Genomic DNA, 16,705 nt, shown 5'->3' on the forward strand with positions numbered 1-16,705 from the left:
ACCGTATGGTGGATTGCAGAGTATGTATGTAGATGTAGATGCAGATGGGTTTCACTTTGCTCTCTCCAAGGTTGCCATCGGAAGTCTTCCCTCCTAGTCCTTGTCCCGCAAGAATCAAGAGGTCCATGCAAAGGCTATCCGGGAGGGTGTCTTGTGACCCATTTTGTAACAGCGTCAGCATCAACCTCCTATCCAGCTGCTTTCCTTCACCAGAAACAGTGGGCTGAAGAATCCACCCCTTGTCTCTCAGAATCTACCAATGAACCTTTTCCTGAATGGGAACTTCTTTCCACATTTTCTTCTTCTCATTATATGGCCCCTGGCCCAGACTCCATTCATCACCAATTGCTTCAACATCTCAGTGCTCGAAAACGACAACATATTCTCTGGGTGCTTAACCATATATGGTTCCAGGGTGACTTCACTTATGAATGGAGGGATATCATCATGGTTCCCGTCGTTAAGCCTGGTAAGAACCCCCTGTTTGCCGAAAGCTTTCGGCCAATTACTTTGACAAATGTTGTTTGCAAGTTAGTTGAATGGATTGTAGCCTGTCGGCTCAATTGGGTCCTTGCATCTTGTGATCTATTGTCCCCTTACCAGTGTGGCTTCCAAGAGGGATGGTCTCCAATCGATCATTTACTTCGCTTTGAATCCGCAGTTCATCAGGCTTTTTCCCAGTGCCACCATTTTGTTGCAGTATTTATCGACATTTGCAAGCCCTATGACATGGGTTGGTGCCATCTTATCTTACTTACACTTCATGAGTGCTGTCGTTGGGGCCCACTCCGGATTTTTATCTGCCAGTTGGTGTTCCATCAGTCGTTCAGGGTTCAGGTTGGTACTGCTTTTAGTTCTCCATGGCCCCAGGAGAATGGCATCCCACAGGGTTCTGTATTGAGTGAACTTCTTTTCCTCATTGCTATAGATGGACTTGTGGCCTCCATTGGTCACCCCAGCTCTGTATGTGGATGATTTCTGCATTTGGGTTAGTTCCTCTTCGATGGCCTCTGCAGAGTGGCAGCTCCAGGGTGCTATATGTTGTGCCTCTGCATGGACCCTCTCACTCGGGTTTCAATTCTCTCCTTTAAAATTGCGGTTGGTCCACTTCTGTCTGCATACTGCGGTCCACACCCATCCAGAGCTCTACCTCGATGCACAATGATTACCTGTGGTCCCACAGTTTCGTTTCCTGGGTCTTATTTTTGACAAGAAGCTCACTTGGCTGCCTCATATCAGACTTATGAAGATAGGATGTTTCCGTAAACTCCATGTCCTTCGCTTTCTTGCCCCCACCTCTTGAGGTGCGAATTGTTCCACTCTTCTCTGCCTTTATCAGGATTTAGTGCTGTCTCGCTTGGACTATGGTTGTCAAGTTTATGTTCTGGCTTCTCCTTCCACACTGCACCTCCTGGATCTGGTCCACCATCGTGGTATCCGTTTGGCCCCCAGTGCCTTTCCTATGAGCCCTGTTGATGGATTCCTGATTGAAGCTTTCTGTCGACGGTCCCAGCTTCTGGTCTCTTACTCAATCATTGTCCATTCATCTCTCACTCATCCTTCCTATTCTATCCTGTTCCTATACCAAGGATGTCACCCACCCGATTCCCGCCCTCGGGCGGGTTTATCCATGGGCTCTGCTTGTGTCTCTTCACCATGATTTTCAGCTTCCTTCTTTGTCCTGTCTGCCACGTTCCCTCCCCCCACCCCACCCCCTCCTCACTGGTTAGTTCCTTGGCCCCGTATTCGGATGGATTTCCACTGAGGTCTGAAAGATTCTGTTCCCCCAGTGATGTTCCATTGTTTTTTCCACCGACTTTTATGGGAGTTTTGGGATGCTGTTGTTTTTACACTAATGGCTCTAAATTTGCTGATCATGTAGGATATGCCTTCACGTCCTCTGTTGGCATGGAAAATCATCTCCTGGCAACTGCATGTTGGGTGTTTAATAGAGGTAAGAGCCTGGGAAATTGCCATCAATTCTGCAGTAAACAGTCCCAACTGAATGAGTGGCCTTCAGGCTATTGACCTATGTTTTTCCTGCCATCCCTTGGTCTCGGCCATCCATGACTGTTTTGCTGATCTTCACCATGCTGATTCTTCTGTTGACTTCCTTTGGGCTCCTGGCCATGTGGGTAACCCAGGTAATGACCTCGCTGATGGTTCGGCTGGGGGAGCAGTCACTTCTTTGTAACTTTTCCTGCGGCAGATTTACAGCTTCATATCAAATCCCACTTGGCACAATCATGGGCCAACTCTTGGGAGGCTAATAAACTTCGTGCGCTTAAGATGACACCTGTCCCATGGTATTCTTCCTTCTGCCTCTTCCAAAAGGACTTGACCACCCCATGTTGACTCCACATCAGCCATACCAGGCTGACCATGGTTTTCTGTTGCGTAATGAACCACCCCCATTATGTGGTTGTGGAGCCTTCCAGTCAATAGCCCACATTTTGGTGGAATGCCCCCTTCTTTTGGCTCTGCATACTAAGTACAGATTTCCCCACACTTTACCTTTAATATTGGCAGCCGATTCCCAGATGGTTAAACTGGTTCTCTGTTTCCTCTGTGAAAGTGGTTTTTATTTTCAATTTAAAGGTTTTTAATCTCTCTCTGGAGTAGGGTGTGGTGTCACCGCCAGACACCACACTTGCTAGGTGGTAGCTTAAATCGGCCGCGGTCCATTAGTACATGTCGGACCCGCGTGTCACCACTGTCAGGATCGCAGACCGAGCGCCACCACAAGGCAGGTCTCGAGAGACTGACTAGGACTCGCCCCAGTTGTACGACGACGTTGCTAGCGACTAAACTGACGAAGCCTTTCTCTCATTTGCCGAGAGACAGTTAGAATAGCCTTAAGCTAAGTCCATGGCTACGACCTAGCAAGGCGCCATTTGTAACATTGCATGTATCTTAATGAGTCTCACTTGTATCATCAAGTATGCTGTATACAAATGCTGGATTAAAAGTTAAGTATTTCCGCAGATACGTACTTTTTCTTTATCGCATTCATCACGCATCCTGTTTCAGACTTCACGCCATCCTTCGTGCGCTTATAGCGTGCCTTTCGGCCCCCTCAAACACACTGTGTCGGCACCTCTTGTCGACACAACAAGTGGCGACGAGGATCAAAAATGATCTGGTTCTTTATACTTGCTTTGCCGTAATTTGCTTGTGTCATGGCTTCGCCACAATCTCCAGATGTACTGTCCGAATTTTATCGCTTGCAGAATCAGCAGACGCAGGCCTTATTGGATGCCCTTGGACAGCTCGTCCAGGGTCAACGTGCACTGCAAAACGATGTGGCCGCCGCCGCTTCATCGCTACCGCAGCCACAACATGCAGTTGCACCACCGTTCCATAATTTTGATTCCGCCCACGAATCATGGACGGAGTGGTCACGCCAATTTGGATTCCATCTCACTGCCTACAGAATTCAAGGTAATGAGCGGCAGCCGTTTTTGCTTTCGTGTGTAGGTGTTTCCACCTACCGTGTGATAGTGAAATTATTTCCCTGACGCGACGTAGCAACTCTATCTTACGAAGAAATTTTGTCGGCGTTAGATGCCTATTTCAAAGAAACAGTCAATGTGGTTGCAAAAAGGTATACATTCTTTCGTACAAAACGTATGGCCGGTCAGACTAATAGGGAGTGGGTTGCAACATTGCAAGGACTTACTAGGGATTGTGCGTTTGAGTGTGAATGTGGACTCCCTTATTCAGATACAATGGTACGTGATGCAATTGCAAAGAACGTTTCTGATGTTCGCATACGGGAACAGATTTTGAAACTAGTCAATCCCTCCCTTCAACAAGTGATAGACATATTGGATAGGCAAGACATGCTTGACTTTGCTCAGGTATCATTTGAAACTTCGTCAGCTGTGTGTCACATTAACCGGCCCGCCGGGCGCGCTGCACGGAACGTTACACGGCCCTCGCGCATGTCCGCTTAGCTGCGGCCTAGCTCTCAAACACGTGTGCCGCGTAAGCATGCCAATGCAGTTCTAAAATCATGTCCGAGGTGTGCAACTAGACATTCGCGTGATACTTGCCCGTCACGCCAAGCCATTTGCTTTTACTGTCATAAGAAAGGACATGTTCAAAGTGTTTGCCAGAAAAAGCCCAGATCAGACAATCACAACCATTCCAGGCCCTTTGCTTCGCGCCGGAATCGAACCACGAATACTCGGGCTCGTGAACCTTCGCCCATGGACATTCATGTAGTTAATTCCACCCCGTCCAGTGCCACTTTCTCTAACAGTGACTGTGTTCGTCCCACAAATGGTGTGCTTCGACGTCGCCGGAAATCCCGTAAAGTCGCCACTGCTTCTGTACCTGTATCAGTTCAAATTGCAGGAGAAAGACGCTCTTGTCGTCAGCAGGACAATAAACTTTTTGTAGACTTGGACTTTGAAGGCAAAGTGATCCCATTCCAGCTCGATACCGGAGCTGCAGTTTCATTGATCAATCACGACACGTACAAACAACTGGGCAAACCTCCGTCGCGTGCCGCAAATGTTCAGCTCACTAGTTATTCAGGACAGCAGATCCCTGTGTTAGGACAGTGCAGCCTTCTTGCAACATACAAGGGACAAACAAAACTTGTGTCATTTTACGTCCTTCGTTCTTCTACTGCAGTGAACTTGTTTGGTTTAGATTTATTTCAGTTGTTTAACATGTCTATAGTCAATCAGGTCCTATCAGTGAACGAGACTGTGCCTTCAGACAGTGTTTCTCGTCTATGTGACGAATTTGCAGACATTTTTGCACCGGGCCTTGGTTGTGCTAAGAACTATGAAGCACATTTGGAACTGAAAGTAAACGCGCAACCGAAATTTTTCAGAGCGCGCAATGTTCCCCACGCATTGCGTGATGAGGTCGCAAGAACTGTACATGATTTAGAATCACAAGGTGTAATTGAAAGTGTGCAGGCTTCTCTCTGGGCCTCACCCTTAGTAATTTTGCCAAAACCTTCCGGAAAACTGAGACTTTGTGTGGACTTCAATGCAACTGTGAATCCACAACTTGTGACTGCAACTTTTCCTTTGCCCCGCCCGGAAGATCTTTTTGACAAACTGTGCCCGGGTAAATACTTTTCGAAGTGGGACCTAGCAGATGCGTACTTGCAAATACCGGTGGACGCAGAATCCCAGCGCGTCTTGGTGGTTAACACGCATCTTGGGTTGTATCGCTTCAAAAGACTGCCATTCGGGTGCGCTTCCGCCCCTGCATTGTTTCAGCAATATCTGCAAACTGTTTGTGCGTCGGTCCCTACTGCAGCAAACTATCTGGACGATATTGTGATCTCCAGAAGGACAGCAGACGAACATTTAGCCATCTCCGCACATTATTTCAGGTCTTGCGACAAAATGGTCTTCGCTTGCGGAAGGACAAATGTGTGTTTTTTGCTCGTCACTTGCCCTACCTGGGACATGTACTCAATGCCCAAGGCATACATCCCAGTCCAGAGCACCTTCGTGCCATCCAAGAGTTGCCTTCGCCGCAGAATTTGAAGCAGCTACAGAGTGTGTTGGGAAAAATTAATTACTACCATAAATATGTTCCCCATGCCTCTTCCATTTCAGCTCCGCTTCATCGCTTACGCCGTAAAGGTGTTACGTTCGTCTGGACGACGGAATGCGAACACGCCTTTCGCCAGTTGAAATCGGCGTTGCTTTCAAATACTTGCCTTACGCCATTCGATCCCCAGAAAGCCCTGTTGTTGTTGGTAGATGCATCGGATTTCGGGATCGTTGCTTGCTGTGCTTGCGCACAAAGATGGTTCGCATGATCTTCTATTGCCTTTGAGTCAAAATTGCTCTCGTGTGCGCAAAGGCATTATTCACAAATAGAGAAAGAAGCTTTGGCTCTCGTGTTTGGTGTTACAAAGTTTCACGATTTCTTGTATGGTCGTCGCTTTACCATCATCACCGACCACAAACCTTTGACATCGCATTTTCATCCGCACAAGCCTGTACCTCCACGTACAGCGCAGAAATTCATTCGCTGGTCTCTTTTCCTCTCGCAGTACCGCTACGATATCTTGTATCGGTCCACTGCTAAGCACGGAAACGCTGATGCGTTGTCCCGTTTGCCTGTTGTTGAGGATAAAGCATTCGATTCTTCCGAAATTGCTTGCATGTTCATTGATTCGGAAACCGATGACGTGGTCGAATCGTTTCCGATTGATTTTCGTCGTGTAGCTACAGCCACAGCTGCTGACCCTGTCCTTGCTACCGTTTTGCGTTTTGTTGCTACGCAATGGCCCTTGTCAAAGTCACGGATCGAGGATCCGTTGGTTCGCCGATTTTTTGCTCACAAGGAGAGACTTTTTGTACGACGTGGTGTTTTGTTGTTGCGTTCCGATAATGATCAGTCCAGAGTCGTGGTCCCACGTTCTTTACAGTCCTCTGTCTTACGGCTTCTTCACCAAGGACATTGAGATGTAGTTCGAACGAAACAACTTGCTCGTCAGCACTGTACTTGGTTCGGAATCGATGCTGCGATTACGAATATGTGCTCTTCTTGCATGGCGTGTGCCGAACAACAATCCGCACCGCCGCGGACATTCTTTGCATGGCCGAAAGCCACTTCCCCTTGGCAACGCTTGCACATCGATTTTGCTGGTCCATTCTGGAATGCTCGATGGTTGGTTGTGGTCGATGCTTTCAGTAATTTTCCTTTTGTTGTCCGGATGTCTTCCACGACGTCTTCTGCCACAATCCAAGCGTTGTCTGCTATTTTTTGCATTGAAGGTCTTCCACAGACTATTGTATCCGACAATGGCCCACAATTGATGTCCGCAGAATTTCAGTCATTCTGCAAGGCCAATGGTATTCAACATCTGACATCCGCGCCGTTTTCGCCTCAGTCAAACCGTGCCGCTGAACGATTGGTCCGGACTTTCAAGTCACAGATGTTGAAGTTGAAAGAGTCGCATTCTTGGGAGGACGCGTTATTTCTCTTTTTGTATTTGTATCGCTCTCAGCCCCGAGATGGTCACTCGCCGGCTGAGTTGCTCCATGGTCGTCCTCATCGAACCTTGATGTCTTTGATGTCTTTGATGCATCCGCCGCATCAGGTTTCTGTGCAGCGGCAGACTCCTGTTTTTGCTCCAGGCGACGTTGTATTCTATCGCAACTATCGTGGTTCACGGCGTTGGCCCGCAGGGCGCATTCTTCGCTGCCTCGGCCGCGCGATGTATTTGGTTTTGGGGGCCTCTGGTGAGGTGCGTCGGCATCTCAATCAGCTGCGCCTCTGTCGTCACCTGGGTTGTGCCGCTCCCCGTCTGCTTTCAGCGACGGTGCCGTCCGGTCAGCGCCCTGGGGACCCATCTACTGACTCGCCTCATCCCCAGGTGTTACCGATGCTGCCTTCCATTTTGCCTCATGGCGACGCGCCGCCGCCGCCGCCGCCGCCTGTTCTTTCGCCGGCGCCGCCCGCAGTGGACGCGTCGCTGCAACCGCATGGCGCCTCCCTGGGTCACGCGCCGCCGATCGCTTCCCGTGACCAGCTGTCCTCCGCCATGGAACTCTTGCCCGCTCTGGACCAGATGTCGTCTTCGCCCGTCGGGTGCCCCGACCAAATGGAGGTCGACCCTTCGGCCCCTCCTGTCTCTCTACGGGCGCATACTCTGCATGTTGACGTGCACCCTGGACTAGGTTTTCAGGCGTTTCCTAGCTCCCCTCGGACCGAATGGCCGGGTTCGGGTGGCACAGCCTCGCCTGTTGTTAGGCTCCCCACCTCATCGCGTACGTCAACATGGGGTCCTCCCCACGGCGGGCGGAAACCTTATCACACGACCGTTCGCCGATTTGTGGGGGAGGAATGTGATGTCACCGCCAGACACCACACTTGCTAGGTGATAGCTTAAATCGGCCGCGGTCCATTAGTACATGTCGGACCCGCATGTCGCCACTGTCAGGATCACAGACCAAGCGCCACCACAAGGCAGGTCTCGAGAGACTGACTAGGACTCGCCCCAGTTATACGACGACATTGCTAGCGACTACACTGACGAAGCCTTTCTCTCATTTGCCGAGAGACAGTTAGAATAGCCTTCAGCTAAGTCCATGGCTACGACCTAGCAAGGCGCCATTTGTAACATTGCATGTATCTTAATGAGTCTCACTTGTATCATCAAGAATGCTGTATACAAATGCTGGATTAAAAGTTAAGTATTTCCGCAGATACGTACTTTTCTTTATCGCATTCATTACGAATCCTGTTTCAGACTTCACGCCATCCTTCGTGCGCTTATAGCGTGCCTTTCGGCCCCCTCAAACACACTGTGTCGGCACCTCTTGTCGACATAACATAGGGGAACTGTAGTGAGGGTTGGGGTGTCTCCCACTGTAAGCTGTATTTTGGAGATTCCTGACTCCCCTCCCTGGCCAAGATCCTCTTTTCTTTCCCTTTTACTCTTTCTTTATCACTTTTTAGGTTTGGTTAGTCTCCTTTTACAATACGCACCTTTACATTCTAGTGGTTGAACGCTTTTGAATAGCAGGTGATCTTGCCTGTACTGCATCAGAGGTGGGATATTTCCTGCCTCTAGCAAAGCCTTGAGGTTGTCCACTTGCTGACTTCCCTCCTTTTGTTTTCACCATTGACAACACGGCTGCACTTTTACGTTTTTTTGGTCTTTTACCTTTTATCATTATGACTCTTCTCAGATGTGAATCAATACGAGTGGATCACCTTTGAAACAATGGGCTGATGACCTTGCTGTTTGGTCCCTTCAACACCAATCAACCAACCAACCAACTTTCTCTATACCTGTTAAATGTAAAACGCCAAATAGTGCCATAATTTCACGCCTATCTGTAACATTACAATGTATGATGAATTTGTAGTTTGTTCTAAGATTGTCAGCATATTTGTTAGTATGGGATACTATCATACCTGTAATATTAGTGTCAAAAAGCATGAAAAACACTCAAATTTCGTAGAGATATATTTTTAATAGTTTGAGAGACCCTGATTTCCACTACTTGTATTGTGAAGTGGACCATCTCCTCCCCACTACTGTGGCCAATGTAATAAGCAGAGATCCAAAGTTGTGGCGATCTGCTGGAGCAATGCTGTTGTCTCACCTAACTCAAATCTTGTAATTTTTTCACCAAAATAGAGATCAGTCAGTCCACCAATGAAATCAAAGTGACACGGCAGACTTTACAGGTCTATGTATGCAGATAATGAGCTCAGGTAACTTCGCATAAACTCACATTGTATGGAAATTTCTGGATTGAACTATGACATTTAGATGTGCGAAAACAGGATATAACTTTGTCCCTAGTTGTTTCATTGCCATATTTCTGTACTGATGTGTTCCTGGCAGCATTAACCCAATTATCTGAATAGGCTGGAAGGTGAAGCTTAAGATTGTAATGAAATCTGTTGTCCATAGCATTTGTGTCAGCTGATCAAATGATGGAGTAGAGTAATAAATGAATAGGAGATATGCTGGCAATATTGAAGTATCAAATAAGATCATAGGGTGACCACACCAGTCTGCGGAACTAGTGTAAAGACACAACCTTTTTTCCTTACACCAAATGGTGCAATTGTTGTAAAAATTACACAGTTCCCACATGCAAAAACAAAAAACAAGCTAGCATGATTTAGTTTACAATTTAATATGTAACTGATGTATATAAACTACTGGTCATTAAAATTGCTACACCACAAAGATGACGTGCTACAGATGTGAAATTTAACTGACGGGAAGAAGATGCTGTGATATGCAAATGATTAGCTATTCAGAGCATTCACACAAGGTTGGTGCCAGTGGTGACACCTACAATGTGCTGACATGAAGAAACTTTCCAACCGATTTCTCATACACAAACAGCAGTTGACTGGCATTGTCTGGTGAATCGATGCTGTGATGCCTCATATAAGGAGGAGAAATGTGTACCATCACGTCTCCGACTTTGATAAAGGTCGAATTGTAGCCTATCACAAATGTGGTTTATCGTATCGCGACATTACAGCTTGCATTGGTTGAGATCCAATAACTGTTAGCACAATATGGAATCAATGGGTTCAGGAGGGTAATGTGGAATGCTGTGCTGGATCCCAATGGCCTCGTATCACTAGCAGTCTAGATGACAGGCATCTTATCTGCATGGCTTTAAAGGATCGTGCAGTCATGTCTCGATCCCTGAGTCAACAGATGGGCACATTTTCAAAACAACAACCATCTGCACGAACAGTTCGACGATGTTTGCAGCAGCATGAACTATCAGCTCAGAGACCTTCGCCGCAGTTACCCTTGACACTGCATCACAGACAGGATCGCCTGTGATGGTGTACTCAATGAGAAACCTGGGTACACGAATGGCAAAATGTCATTTTTTCGGATGAATCCAGGTTCCGTTTACGGCATCATGAGGGTCACATCCATGTTTGGCGACATCGCAGTGAATGCACATTGTAAGCATGTATTCGCCATCACCATACTGGTGTATCATCCGGCATTATGGTATGGGGTGCCATTGGTCACACGTCTCGGTCACCTCTTGTTCACATTGATGGCACTTTGAACAGTAGATGTTACATTTCAGATGTGTTACGACCCGTGGCTCTACCTTTCATTCGATCCCTGCTAAACCCTATATTTGAGCAGGATAATGCACGACTGCATGATGAAAGTACGGGCCTTTCTGAATACAGAAAATGTTCCACTGCTGCCCTGGCCAACACATTCTCCAGATCTCTCACCTATTGAAAACGTTGGTCAATGGTGGCCGAGCAACTGGCTCGTCACAATATGCCAGTCACTACTCTTGATGAACTGTGGTATCGTGTTGAAGCTGCATGGGCAGCTGCACCTGTACATGCTATACAAGCTCTGTCTGACTCAATGCCCAAGCATATCAAGGACGTTATTATGGTCAGAGGTGGTTGTTCTGGGTACTGGTTTCTCAGGATCTATGCACCCAAATTGCATTAAAATATAATCACATGTCACTTCTAGTATAATATATTTGTCCAATGAATAACTGTTTATCATTTGCATTTGTTCTTGGTGTAGCAATTTTAATGGGCAGTAGTGTACTTTTAAGGGTTTTGAACACCAAAGAAACGTTTTGTTGTAATAATGAAACATTTTTGAAAATGCAACACTTTGTCACTACCAACCACCATAGTTTGTTGTCATAAAATCAGATAGAGGGAAGACAGGTGATATAGGTCAGTCTGCACTTCCCAAGGAATTGGAAGCAAATGCAGAACGACAAACTTTGAGTGACAACATGTTGATTGCTTTGATCAGCGCCAACAATCACAGGCCATATATGAGGGTCACAAGTTTTGGGATTCTAAAGGCTACTAGGTGCAGGAAATTCTTGTAACTCTTGGGTCTGAATAACACAATTTGCATTCAGACTTATTACTACACCGAAGGGTGATTGTATACATTATAAAAAGCAAAGGCTGCAACTGGCTGCACAACAGAAGTAGGTGTTCCTGCCCACAGGGTTACAGTGAATGGCTGAATCACACTTGCAGCATTGCAAAGTGTGAACTTCGAGGCCACTACTCCAAGTGAGAAAATAGATTTGTTGGAGCTTATCTGAAGATTTTGCTAGGGAGTACACGGTAAGTTATCTCAGATGGAGAGTCATCATCAGATGCAGAAGTAACATTGGGTGTGCCTGCCGGAAAGTGAGTTGTGACTCCTGCTTTTTATGTTGTATATTAATGACATTTTGCAGATGATGCTGTTACCTATAATGAAATACTATGTGGGACAAGCTCCAGAAATATTGAGTCAGATGTTTCTAAGATTGCAATATGGTGCAGAGACTTAGTACTTGCTCTCAATGTTCAGAAAAGTAAAATCTTTCAATTCACAAATGAAAAAACAATGTCCTATGACTATTATATCAATGAGTCACTGGAAACTGAATGAGAAAGTACGTTCAGTTGTGAATAAAGCAAGTGGTAGACTTCACTTTATTGGTAGAATATTGGAGAAGTGCAATCAGTTTACAAAAATGGTGGCTTACAAATCACTCAGGCAACCCTTCCCAGAATATTGCTCAAGTGTGTGTACCCGTACCAGATAGGACTAACAGGGAATATTCAACATATACAGAGAAGGGCAGGGTGAATGGTCACCAATTTATTTAATCTGTGGTAGAGTTTCACAGAGATACTGAAGGAAATGAACTGGAAGATTCTTGAAGATAGATGTAAACTATCCTGAGAAAGTCTGCTAACAATGTTTCAAGAACTGGCTTTAAATGACTACTCCAGGGATATACAACACCACCTTACATATCACACACATAGGGATTGTGAGAATAAGATTAGAATAATTATTGCATGCACAGAGGCATTCAATCAATTATTTTTTCCACACTCCATAAACGAATGGCTCAGAAAGAAACACTAATAAATAGTAGAATGGCACATACCCTATGCCACGCACCTCACAGTGATTTGCAGAGTACAGATTTAGCTGTAGATGTAGATGTAGCAGTAGAAGCTGGCTATGAGCAACAAGAAGTTCCCTGCCCAATGGTCTGATTGCGCACTTGCCCTGAATAAATGGAACCGGGTTTTTAAGGGATTGTGGCAGCACACTATTTCTCCGTATCTGTAGTCGGCCCACCAATCCACCAACATCACATGCATTGGCTGTTGTGTCTTAGCCAGAGACGCCAAGAATTGGAAACAAGTGTAGATCATTTCTCTTCTCCTACTCTGTAGGTTGTGATGTTTCTGGGCATTACATTGACCCCAAGTTCCATAGCAACAGCATTCAGCTGGAAGCTGTTGTTAGTTGTAATAGGAATTGTAGTGACATTCAACCATGTTCTATGTCTCTTGGCATTGCCCTGAGGCGCCTCGTGAGTGGGGTGTGATGTCGCAGCACTGTTACCCATTTCTCATCTCATTCTAACCTGTGTAAACACACTGAATCGCAGTTAGCATAGGCAGCAAGCTTCGTACTTGCCCATAATTTTTTTTTTTTTGTATGTTTGTGTTTGTGGGCGGGTAAGAGGGTGTGTGTGAGTGTGGCCAGCCATCTGCTAGAGTGACACCATTCAGCAGCTTCTAGGCAGTGGATGCAGTTGCTGAGAGTTTCTGCAATTGAGTAATTTTTTACAATATTCTCTTGAATTGTAACAAGGATTCCAAATCTGTTGCATAGAGGTTAACCTTTATCTTTTGGGATTCTGTAGTTCAGTACATCAAATATGTCATTAAGTACATTCTGTGCAAAGACACTAAGGGTTATTCTGCTGAAGTCATTAAAGGACTGAACTATTCATCATGGAAATAGGCATGATGTCATCTATATATCCTGCATTTCTCATCAATTTAGACTAAAGTTATACCTCAGCAATGCAGTTTGTTATTGTTAGGCCACTCATTTGATTAGTTATGAAGAATGTGGTACAGAAACTTCTTAACTTCAGTCTGTTACATAGCATAATACCTCCATCTATGAAATGGCTCTGCGACAACTTTAACAGGTGTGACGTTCCAGAAAAAGCCTCTGCTCTTGGTTAAGAAAATGTTGTATTTGTACCGACACAAAATATGGGTGTAAAAAATACCCAGGTTTATGTTACAGCTACAAAAATTGTTGCACCCTCTTTGACAGCCTTAATGAATGTCAGAAGAAAACTTTTAGCCATAACTGTATAGTAATTGTAATAACCTGTGTTTCCTTATACAATGTGTGAATTGTGGTAATGTGAACACTTGGGTGGGGTAATTCAGTGCTTGTGATGTTCAGAAGTACAGTGCAATGTTCCTTCAGACAGGCATGCATATCCAAAGCAACAGTGCATTGTACTTCTGAACAACATAGCGCATGTCTATCTGCTGACACCAGGTAAGTGACTTTAAAACAAATTGTGAATTTTGATTAATATATTTCGCCTGTACAGGAGTACACATAATGAATGTAAGAGTGCAAGTTGAAGACACATGGTTGACAATAAGTGGAAGTTTGGGTTTACCCATGAATCATGGTGGGATAGGCTAATGGTAAGGCTACTGTGTTTAGTAAAGAGAAATCTGGGTTAGAGTCCTGGTCTGTCAGAAATTTTCATTGTTGTCATTCCATTATACAACTGATGGTTGTTCACATTTGAAACAATGAGTACATTTCATCAACATTGGTGTGTTGAACTACTGGTATGCCGTCCAATGGTGAATGTGGGATATCTATGAGAATGCCAGGTCGGCGTTTAGATATGGATGGATTTGTAAGGTGTTGACCTGCATGATGAGGGAATTTGTTACCTCTGCCAATAATATGTTGCATCCTTTTAGTGCCAGTTCTTTCTCTGCCTCCCCTTCTCGTGCGGTTGATATTGCAAAAATCAACCATTTAAAGTCTGTCTGAATCTGAAGAACTTTCAATGTGACGAAATTTATATAGATTTTGAAAATGAATTTTCACTCTGCTGCAAGGTTTGTGCTGATTAGAAACTAGAAATTCCCTGACAGATTGAAACCATATGCCGGACTTGGACTTGAACATGGCATCTTTTGTTTTTGAGGGCAAGTGCACTACTGACTGAGCTATCCAAGCACACTTTGTGAACAGTCCTCACCACTGTACTTCTACCAGAGCCTCATCTCGTACATTCCCTACATTACTGAAGTTCTTCTGCATACCTTCTGGGACTACCACTCCTGGAAGAAAGGATATTTTGGAGCTATGGCTTAACCACAGCCCGAGGGATCATTTCCAGGAGTGTTAGTGAGTATCTCATCTCTTACCTTCCAAATTTCACTGAATTTTTCCTGCATAGGTTTTGGGAGTGATATCCATCTGTGAAGGCAGGTCATGAGACGTATTCGGATAGCTCAATTGGTAGAGGCCTTGACCATGAAAGGCAAAGTTTCTAGAACTGAGCCCCAGTCCAGCACACAATTTTAATCTGTGTGAAAGTTGTCTTGAGGGCAATTCAGAACATGAATCATGGTCACAACATGACATTCCAATCTAACCGTTACCCCCATCAAAGGATCCTAGCTCAGTTCGTGATCTAGGAGGAGTGAGGAACCTCAGTCAGTCTGTTCCAATATGTTGTATCAAAACACAGTTTTCAAACAATGTTCTTGTTGTGGCCTTCGGTCCAACTACTGGTTTGATGCAGCTGCCCTTAACAACACAAAAATACCATTTACATTCAGCTCTACTTTTCCACTACTGAAATTCAATACTACTTGATGTTAATGTTAAAAATCTACTCGTAAAATTGTGTATGTGACAGCTTATGTCCTCGGTATGTCTGGGCCAACCTAATTAGCGTTGAATTTCCTCCTTCCTACAGTTAAAACTTCTTTTTCTCCACAATTGTTTCCATAACTGCAATTCTTTGTTATGACAGAATTAGCGAGGTTTCTCATCTTCACTCTTACCATATGTGATGTCGCTGATAACCAGAGTAACACTTCATGCAAAACAGCAAGTCTTCACCTGCAAAAATAATCACAGGGTGAATGACTTTCTGTGATCAGTACCAGGTCAGATTAAAGAAAGATTCAGAGGCAGGCTGCAAGCTCTTTTACCCATAGGTTTGAACAACATGCAAGTATTACAGAGATTGGGAAGTTAAATGGGAATCTCTGGAGGGAAAGTGGCCTTCTTTTTGAGGAACACTGTTGAGAAAATTTAGAGCACCAGCATTTGAAGCTGAATGCACAACGATTGTACTGCTGCCAACATACATTTTACATAAGGACCATGAGGATAAGATAAGAGAAAAAGATTAGGGCATAATGGAAGCATTCAGGTAATTGTTTTCCCCTCACTCTGTTTGTGAGTGGAACAGAAATGGAAATGACTAATTGAGTTACACGATACAGTCGACCACACACTGTACTGTGGCTTGTAGAGTATGTATGTAGGTGTAGATGAAAATAAAATGAAACAACTTATATCAGATACCATCCCCTTATATCTTCATGATGTTAAAAGTGAGTGCTACTATGACTGCTCTCTTTAACCCATCTCATGGCTAGTGGTGCTGTGTCTCGTTCATGGAGTCCTGGGTTGGATTCCCGGCTGGGTTGGGTATTTTCTCCACCCAGGGACTGTACGCTTGCATTGTCCTCACCATTTCATCATCATTCATGAAAGTGGCAAGACTGGACTGAGTAAAGTTATGGTTTCGTACAGGCACTGATAAGCACTGAATTGAGCACCCCACAAACCAGCCATCATCATCATCTCTTCTATCCTGACTGTTGACTCGACTATCACCTGTATTGTCATCATCATCATTGCTTTTATTGTTATGAGGGACTGTCTCCTATAGGATTATTTCCTCAGTCTGTGGATCCAACGTTCACAAACTTTTTCTACTCATAGCTATTTCTACTGAACCAACTGCCATAATTGTTGTCATTACACATTTGTGGGTTCTGAGGCTGCTGATCTCTGAATGGTACGCATTTGGGAATCTCCATCTTCAATTTTCAGTTATTTGGTCTGTATGGCTGTGGAAAGTCCTCTAGCTTGTATCAGCGACCGAAGAATCTTGATAAAAAATTCAAGCTGTAATAGTCCAGTTTTTGTAGAAACCTTTGAAATGCTTAACTATTATCGTTGCAATAGGTTGCTTGTATAATGTGCCTTAACTTTAGATGAGACATTTGAAAAATTTTTGAATACCATTGGTTTAGCTTCCTCTACTGACAGAACAAAAACTTTGTGTTTCACACC

Source organism: Schistocerca nitens, chromosome 2, assembly GCF_023898315.1.
Source record: "Schistocerca nitens isolate TAMUIC-IGC-003100 chromosome 2, iqSchNite1.1, whole genome shotgun sequence".
Classification (NCBI taxonomy): domain Eukaryota; kingdom Metazoa; phylum Arthropoda; class Insecta; order Orthoptera; family Acrididae; genus Schistocerca; species Schistocerca nitens.